This window comes from Diadema setosum (genome assembly GCF_964275005.1).
Source record: "Diadema setosum chromosome 21 unlocalized genomic scaffold, eeDiaSeto1 Scaffold_21_unloc_1, whole genome shotgun sequence".
In the NCBI taxonomy this organism is placed as follows: domain Eukaryota; kingdom Metazoa; phylum Echinodermata; class Echinoidea; order Diadematoida; family Diadematidae; genus Diadema; species Diadema setosum.
Genome location: NW_027307650.1, coordinates 316940 through 327536, shown reverse-complemented (window position 1 = coordinate 327536; position 10597 = coordinate 316940).

The window sequence follows — 10597 nt, the reverse complement described above, 5'->3', positions numbered from 1 at the left end:
TCCTGTATCTTGGTGAATACATGTCCTATCTTTCCCATATTTTGCACACGTAAAGACCATGTTACAAGGATCATTTCACAAATTAACTACTTCTTGCTCAGATGCCATCTTGTCTATGCAAAGTTGGGTCAAAGGTCATATGTACTTCTTTCTTTATCTTCGTTATGACGTGGTATCTCTATGGGAGGGAATTTTTTTTAATGTGAAAATTGACATGATTGTCTTTATCGAGCACTAGCTCACTTACCCTTCGGTGAATTTCTCCTCAATTTTAATATGTTGTAGCTGAGACTGTGCGCTATCGAATGTGTGCCTTCCTTTCTTCATACAATGTCGGAATCATGTTAAAAAACTTGGTTGAAATTAAAGCTTATCTTCGATGTATTGAGATATTTCTATGTTTCTGCAACTTTCTTTGCAATAACTCAAGAAAAACAGCCCCTATCACTCCCATATTTTGCACATGTTTAGTTCATGTCACGTACATTATTTCATAAAATAACAACTACTTGATCGGACAACATCTTGGGTATGTAAATTAGGGTCAAAAGTCACAAATGTTTCATCCTGTATCTTGGTGAATACATGTCTTATCTTTCCCATATTTTGCACACGCAAAGATCATGTTACAAGAATCATTTCACAAAATAACCACTTTTTGCTCAGATGCCATCTAGGTTGTGCAAAGTGGGGTCAAAGGTCATATGTACTTGTTGTTGTATCTTCGTTATAGCGTATACAGATTTGGTACCAAAGATAGCAGATATGACTCCCTTTTCTAAATGAGAATCCAAACATCACACGGCCAATGTCTCTGACCACAGATGAAACCTGCATGGTCAAGCCTATTGCGATCAGGACTTGAATCATTGATTAAAAAAAAGATCGGATCACCTTAATTTGTCAGTGACGACAAATTACAATCTCTAGTTTTTCTTTATTTCTCCCCAAAAGTTGTGTAGAGGTTAGCTCAGAAAGTGCATTGCCTATGAATGTTAAACTTATACCATATATGTATCGTGTCTTAAAGACGGCAATCGAACTAAAATCAAAGTGATCAGTCGACCGTGACGTCACCATGACGTCATTATATGAAAACACATTTTCATTCATATCTCATTATTGGAATGGATTTTTTCAATGAAATTTACGTCACATAAAGTTCAATTAAAGGGAATTCTACTCATGTTTTCGAAATTCATCCCATCGTTAAAAACGTGCGCGTACGCGCGCGTTAAAATATTTGTATGCTCCAATCGAGCTCAAAATTTTTTTGCACACGTTTCAGACCATTTGGAGCATTTTTTGAAAAATTGAAAAAATCGGACGGACGCGTACGCGCGCGCGCATATACGCACGCACAGCTCATATGCAATTGAAATTTCCAGTTTTTTCACTTTGATCGGATGTCTGAAATGTCAAGAAATATTTATACCAAGTTTCAAGTCAATCCGACTCAATATGACGTCATACGGGCCCGTCAAAGTTGAAATTCCGCGCGCGCGTCAATGGCGATATACAGTACAACAATGCCAAAAAACCGCCAATTTTAAATCCGATTTTACTCGTCAGGATGGACGGTGACCCCCAATTTTCTTTACATATTCTGAAAGCTGATGAGTTGTACATGTCATTTCATGGGTTGGCAATGCTGGAAAAATGATGAAAAGATATCAAATTTCTTAATAAATCAAAACAAGTAAATTTTCAAAATGACGTCATCAAATTTCAAGTTTACTCGACCGTATCTCACTTATCCTTAGTCAATTTTCACCCAGATTTCAGTATGCTGTAGCTTATTTAATGCTCTATCAGTTATGTAATAACACAATTTTGATTGAATGACAGCATGACCTCATAAAAATGAATTGAAAGTAACCTTGTCGAATTTGACCAGTTTACGTGTTATCTCTATGGGAGTGCAGTTTTTCTGGAAATGAAAATTGACATGACTGTCTTTTTCGAGCACTAGCTCACTTATGCTTCGGTGAATTTCTCCCAGATTTTAATATGTTGTAGCTGAGACTTTGGGCTATCGTAAATGTGCATTTTGTTTTTTCTTTTGATGTCGGGATCACGTCAATAAACGTGGTTGAAATTAAAGCTTATATTCGTTGTATTGAAATATTTCTTTCTTTCTGCAACTTTCTTTGCAATAACTCAAGAAAAACATACCCTATCAACACCATATTTTGTACATGCTTAGTTCATGTCACGTTCATTATTTCATAAAATAACAACTACTTGATCAGATGCCATCTTGGTTATGTAAAGTAGGGTCAAAGGTCATAAATGTTTCATCCTGTATCTTGGTGAATACATCTCCTATCTTTCCCATATTTTGCACACGTAAAGACCATGTGACAAGGATCATATCACAAAATAACCACTTTTTGCTCAGATGACATCTTGTCTTTGCAAAGTGGGGTCAAAGGTCATATGTACTTCTTTCTTTATCGTCATTATGACGTGTTATCTCTATGGGAGGGAATTTTTCTAGATGTGAAAATTGACATGATTGTCTTTATCGAGCACTAGCTCACTCACCCTTCGATGAATTTCTCCCAGATTTTAATATGTTGTAGCTGAGACTTTGCGCTATCGTAATGTGTCCTCCGTTTTTTCATACGACGTCAAAAGCACGTCGAAAAACTCGGCTTAAGTAATCAAAGCTTAGCTTCATTAGGTGATCCGAGTATCCTCTCGGATCACCTTCTGTATCTGTACGGATTCTTTCTTTTTAGGTGATCCGAGTATCCTCTCGGATCACCTTGTTTTTGTACGGATTCTTTCTTCTTCTTCTTCTTCTTTTTCTTCTTATTTCTCCCCAAAAGTTGTGCATCGATTAGCTCCGAAAGTCCTCTTCCTATCAATTTCAAACTTATACCATATATGTATCGTCTCCGAAAGACGGCAATCGAACTAAAATCAAAGTGATCAGTCGACCGTGACGTCACTATGACGTCATTATATGAAAACACATTCTCAATCATATCTCATTAATGGAATGGAATTTTTAAATGAAATTTACGTCACATATATTTCAAGTCAAGCGCATTCTACTCATATTCTCAAAATTCATCTATACCTTAAAACGTGCGCGTACGCGCGCGTTGAAATATTTGTATGCTCAAATCGAGCTCAAATTTTTTTTGCACACGTTTCAGACCATTTGAAGCATTTTTCGAAAAATTAAAAAAAATTTACGGACGCGTACGCGCGCGCACATATACGCACGCACAGCTCATATGCAATAGAAATTTCCCGTTTTTTCACATTCATCGCCTGCCTGAAATGTCAGGGAATATGTCTACCAAGTTTCAAGTCAATCCGACTCAATATGACGTCATACGGGCCCGTCAAAGTTGAAATTCCGCGCGCGCGTCAATGGCGATATACAGTGCAACAATGCCAAAAAACCGCCAATTTTAAATCCGATTTTACTCGTCAGTATGGACGGTGACCCCTCATTTTCTTTACATATTCTGAAAGCTGATGAGTTGTACATGTCATTTCATGGGTTGGCGATGCTGGAAAAATGATTAAAAGATATCAGATTTCTTAATAAAATAAAAAGAGTAAATTTTCAAAATGACGTCATCAAATTTCAAGTTCACTCGAGCTTATCTCACTTATCCTTTGCCAATTTACACCCAAATTTCAGTATGTTGTAGCTGATTAAATGATCTTTCATTAATATAATTACAACATTTTGATTGGAGGACGGCATCACCTCGTAAAAATGGATTGACAGTAATATTGTCAAATTTGACCAGTTTACGTGTTATCTCTATGGGAGAGCAGTTTTTCTGGCATTGAAAATTGACATGACTCTCTTTTCCGAGCACTAGCTCACTTATGCTTCGGTGAATTTCTCCAAGATTTTAATATGTTGTAGCTGAGACTTTGGGCTATCGTTAATGTGTCCTCCATTTTTTCATACGATGTCGGCATCACGTCGAAAAACTTGGTTGAAAATGGCACGAGGCTTCGATGCAGCGTCATTTTGCTTAATACACAGGGCCTATGGAGAATGAAATAGGTCATTGCGTAGCGCATCCGACTCGTAATCCTAAGGTCCCTGGTTCGAGGCTCACTCCTTCCAATATTTTTTTTTTTTATTTTTTAAACACTTTTTTCTTCTTTTTCTGTAGTTAATCTTAATCTCCCTTTCCTTACTTTATCTTTTTCTGATATTTTTATGCTTCTCCTTCAAATTTCTATAAAATAACACAATTTTTTCTTTATTTTTCTTTCTTTCTACTACTTTCTGTGCAATAGATGAACAACAACAATGGCTATCAATCCCATATTTTGCACATGTCTAGTACATGTCACGTACATTATTTCATAAAATAACAACTACTTGATCGGACACCATCTTGGGTATGTAAATTAGGGTCAAGGGTCATAAATGTTTCATCCTGTATCTTGGTGAATACATGTCCTATATTTCCCATATTTTGCACACGCAAAGACCATGTTACAAGAATCATTTCATAAAATAATCACTTTTTGCTTACACGCCATCTTGGGTGTGCAAAGTGAGGTCAAAGGTCAAATATACTTCATTCTGTATTTCCGTTAGTGTATACGGAATTCGGTACCAAAGATGGCAGGTCTCACTCCCTTTTCTAAATAAGAATTCAAATATCACACGGCCAATGTCCCGTCAACACAGATGAAACCTGTATGGTCATGAATATTTGGATCAGGACTCAAATCATTGATTTTCGAAGAGATCGGATCACCTAATTTGTCAGTGTTGACAAATTCCGGGTCTAGTTAGGTGATCCGAGTATCCTTCGGATCACCTTCTGTATCTGTACTGATTCTTTCTTTATTTCTCCTCAAAAGTTGTGCAGAGGTTAGCTCAGAAAGTGCATTGCCTATGAATGTCAAACTCATACTACATATGTATCGTGTCCGAAAGACGACAATCGAACTAAAATCAAAGTGATCAGTCGACCGTGACGTCACTATGACGTCATTATATAAAAACACATTTTCATTCATATCTCATTAATGGAATGGAATTTTTCAATGAAATTTACGTCACATACAGTTCAAATTAAGTGGATTCTAATCATGTTTTCAAAATTCATCTATACCCTTAAAACGTGCGCGTACGCGCGCGTTGAAATATTTGTATGCTCAAATCGAGCTGGAATTTTTTTTGCACACGTTTCAGACCATTTGGAGCATTTTTTGAAAAATTGAAAAAATCGGACGGACGCGTACGCGCGCGCGCATATACGCATGCACAGCTCATATGCAATAGAAATTTCCCGTTTTTTTACACGGATCGGATGCCTGAAATGTCAAGGAATATTTCTACCAAGTTTCAAGTCAATCCGACTCAATATGACGTCATACGAGCCCGTCAAAGTTGAAATTCCGCGCGCGCGTCAATGGCGATATACAGTGCAACTATGCCAAAAAACCGCCAATTTTAAATCCGATTTTACTCGTCAGGATGGACGGTGACCCCCCATTTTCTTTACATATTCTAAAAGCTGATGAGTTGTACATGTCATTTCGAGGGTTGGCAATGCTGGCAAAATGATTAAAAGATATCAAATTTCTTAATAAAGTAAAAAAAGTAAATTTTCAAAATGACGTCTTCAAATTTCAAGTTCACTCGAGCGTATCTCACTTATCCTTTGCCAATTTTCACACAAATTTCAGTATGTTGTAGCTTATTAAATGCTCTTTCATTAATATTACAACAGCATTTTGATTAGATGACGGCATCACCTCGTAAAAATGGATTCAAAGTAATCTTGTCAAATTTGACCAGTTTACGTGTTATCTCTATGGGAGTGCAGTTTTTCTGGAAATGAAAATTGACATGACTATCTTTCTCGAGCACTATCTCACTTATGCTTCGGTGAATTTCTCCCAAATTTTAATATGTTGTAGCTGAGACTTTGGGCTATCGTAAATGTGCCCTTTATTTTTTCATACGACGTCGGCATCACGTCAAAAAATTTGGTTGAAATTAAAGCTTATCTTCGATGTATTGAGATATTTCTTCCTTTCTGCAACTTTCTTTGCAATTACTCAAGAAAGACAGCCCCTATTACCCCCATAATTTACACATGTTTAGTTCATGTTACGTACATTATTTCATAAAATAACAACTACTTGATCGGACACCATCTTGGGTATGTAAATTAGGGTCAAAGGTCATAAATATTTCATCCTGTATCTTAGTAAATACATGTTCTATCTTTCCCATATTTTGCACACATAAAGACCATATTACAAGGATCATTTCACAAAATAACTACTTTTTGCTCAGATGCCATCTTGTCTGTGCAAAGTGGGGTCAAAGGTCATATGTACTTTTTTCTGTATCTTCGTTATGACGTGTTATCTCTATGGGAGGGAATTTTTCTACATGTGAAAGTTGACATGATTGTCTTTATCGAGCACTATATTTAGCGCACTTACCCTTCGGTGAATTTCTCCCAGATTTTAATATGTTGTAGCTGAGACTTTGCGCTATCATTAATGTGCCTTTTGTTCTTTTATACGATGTCTGGATCATGTTAAAAAACTTGGTTGAAAATAAAGCGTATCTTCGATGTATTGAGATATTTTCTTTCTGCAACTTTCTTTGCAATAACTCAACAAAAACTGCCTCTATCACCCCCATATTTTGCACATGTTTAGTTCATGTCACGTACATTATTTCATAAAATAACAACTACTTGATCGGACACCATCTTGGGTATGTAAATTAGGGTCAAAGGTCATAAATGTTTTATCGTGTATCTTGGTGAATTGGAGTCTTGTCCTATCTTTCCCATACTTTGCACACGCAAAGACCATTTTGCAAGAATCATTTCACAAAATAACTACTTTTTGTTCAGATGCCATCTTTGGTGTGCAAAATGGGGTCAAAGGTCAAATATACTTCATTCTGTATCTTCGTTAGTGCATACGGAATTCAGTACCAAAGACGGCAGGTCTGATTCCCTTTTCTAAATGAGACGCCAAACATCACATGGCCAATGTCCCCTCAACACAGATGAAACCTGTATGGTCATGCCTTTTGGGATCAGGACTCAAATCATTGATTTCCCAATAGATCGGATCACCTAATTTGTCAGTGTTGACAAATTCCAAGTCTAGTTCTTCTTCTTCTTCTTCTTTTTTTCTCTACAAAAGTTGTGTAGAGATTAGCTCAGAGAGTGCATTGCCTATGAATGTCAAACTTATACCATATATGTATCGTGTCCCAAAGACGACAATCGAACTAAAATCAAAGTGATCAGTCGACCGTGACGTCACTATGACGTCATTATATGAAAACACATTCTCAATTATATCTCAATTATGGAATGGAATTTTTCAATGAAATTTACGTCACATATAGTTCAAGTCAACGTGATTCTACTCATGTTTTCAAAATTCATCTATATACTTCAAACGTGCGCGTACGCGCGCGTTGAAATATTTGTATGCTCAAATCGAGCTCAAAATTTTTTTGCACACGTTTCAGACCATTTGGAGCATTTTTTGAAAAATTGAAAAAATCGGACGGACGCGTACGCGCGCGCACATATACGCACGCACAGCTCATATGCAATGAAAATTTCCCGTTTTTTCACTTTGATCGGATGTCTGAAATGTCAAGGAATATTTCTACCAAGTTTCAAGTCAATCCCACTCAAAATGACGTCATACGGGTCCGTCAAAGTTGAAATTCCGCGCGCGCGTCAATGGCGATATACAGTGCAACAATGCCAAAAAACTGCCAATTTTAAATCCGATTTTACTCGTCAGGATGGACGGTGACCCCCCATTTTCTTTACATATTCTGAAAGCTGATGAGTTGTACATGTCATTTCATGGGTTGGCAATGCTGGAAAAATGATGAAAAGATATCAAATTTCTTAATAAAGTTAAAAAAGTAAATTTTCAAAATGACGTCATCAAATTTCAAGTTTACTCGAGCGTATCTCACTTATCCTTAGTCAATTTTCACCCAGATTTCAGTATGCTGTAGCTTATTTAATACTCTATCAGTTATGTAATAACACAATTTTGATTGAATGACAGCATGACCTCATAAAAATGAATTGAAAGTAACCTTGTCGAATTTAACTAGTTTACGTGTTACCTCTATGGGAGTGCAGTTTTTCTGGAAATGAAAATTGACATGACTGTCTTTTTCGAGCACTAGCTCACTTATGCTTCGGTGAATTTCTCCCAGATTTTAATATGTTGTAGCTGAGACTTTGGGCTATCGTTAATGTGCATTTTGTTTTTTCATACGATGTCGGGATCACGTCAATAAACGTGGTTGAAATTAAAGCTTATATTCGTTGTATTGAAATATTTCTTTCTTTCTGCAACTTTCTTTGCAATAACTCAAGAAAAACATACCCTATCAACACCATATTTTGTACATGCTTAGTTCATGTCACGTTCATTATTTCATAAAATAACAACTACTTGATCAGATGCCATCTTGGTTATGTAAAGTAGGGTCAAAGGTCATAAATGTTTCATCCTGTATCTTGGTGAATACATCTCCTATCTTTCCCATATTTTGCACACGTAAAGACCATGTGACAAGGATCATATCACAAAATAACCACTTTTTGCTCAGATGACATCTTGTCTTTGCAATGTGGGGTCAAAGGTCATATGTACTTCTTTCTTTATCGTCATTATGACGTGTTATCTCTATGGGAGGGAATTTTTCTAGATGTGAAAATTGACATGATTGTCTTTATCGAGCACTAGCTCACTCACCCTTCGATGAATTTCTCCCAGATTTTAATATGTTGTAGCTGAGACTTTGCGCTATCGTAATACGTCCTCCGTTTTTTCATACGACGTCAAAAGCACGTCGAAAAACTCGGCTTAAGTAATCAAAGCTTAGCTTCATTAGGTGATCCGAGTATCCTCTCGGATCACCTTCTGTATCTGTACTGATTCTTTGTTTTTCTTCTTCTTCTTCTTCTTCTTCTTTATTTCTCTACAAAAGTTGTGTAGAGATTAGCTCAGAGAGTGCATTGCCTATGAATGTCAAACTTATACCATATATGTATCGTGTCCCAAAGACGACAATCGAACTAAAATCAAAGTGATCAGTCGACCGTGACGTCACTATGACGTCATTATATGAAAACACATTCTCAATTATATCTCAATTCGGCCGTAATAAGGCAAAACAACGTAACTCAGAATATCATGTTCTGAGAAAAACGACTTTGAAAATTCAATTGGTTCCCATTTTTCCGTCATAGGAGCAAAACACTTTTGAAGCAGCGAAGTTTCTTAGGCATTAATAAAGAATATCTCGGGAAAATTTCAGTAAAATAGGACTTCCCGTTTTAGAGTAATTGTCATGTTTAGAATAGATACAGCATTTTACCGAATCACAGCACTGTGCTGATGAGTAATTCTAGTTTGCCAAAAGAGCGTATCCTTACTTACGTTGTGCGAGAATCCTCACGCGGCAACATATCAATTAGGCAAAAGAACGTATCCTGACTTACGGCGCGTAAGCATTCTCCGGCGAAGCCACTTCAGTATGCCAAAAGAACGTATCTTGACTTACAAATATTTGCGCCTCAACCCTTTCATCAATGTAATTAGGCAGAATGACGTATCCCAACTCTATGGCAACAATCTCTATGATTTATTTACTTTGACAATTTTGTTAACTGGATGATAAAAGTCCAGTTATGTGTTTTTAAATATACATAAGGAATAGTGAAACACGTTAGCTTGCAAAATTATCGATGCAATTGAACATTTTCATTTTTTTTCCTGAAAACTTACCGAGTATGTACTAAAATGTAATTAGTTGTTATCTACCAATTACTGTATATTTTTATTTTACTTCATTTGCATACACAGTTTATAGTTTATTGAGATGTTCGTTCTTGTTTATTATCTTAAAGTGTATGTTTTTTATCTCTTGATGTAAGATTTTTTTCATTGGGAGCATAATTATATGTGGTTTATCATTCATGTTGTTTTAACAAAAGCATGGATTTGGATTAATATTGACAACTAAAGTACGAGTTTGGGTAAAGTCTGAAAATGGATTTCATTACACTTCTTATGCCATGTGCTACAATTAAGATGAACTTGAAATATGTATAATTTTTAGTATGAAAATACATGAGTGGCAACTATTATGACTGTATGGGAACTGGCAAAAAAAAAACTAAAATAAAATGGGTATAAAAAAGAATTGTATAGACATCTGCACATACACTTTGTTTCAAAGACACATACACGCATTTGTTAATATTGAGACTCCTGTTTTAATTTCTATATTTTCTTTGATTTATTTAACGATTTCCATTGAGATGAAAGGATTTGAGCAGACAGAATAAAATTAAGTACTTTGTTTATCGTTATAAGTTGTTGATGTTTGGTTGATTGCATGAATTGTATCCGTAAGGTTAAAATGCCTCAATTCTTTGAACAACAACAATAATAACAATGATTTATCAGGTAAGTATGAATCCAGGTTTTAATGTTTTTAGGTGTAACTTGACCACACACACACACACACACACGCACACACACAACCAAGCAAGTACAAAACACACACACACACACA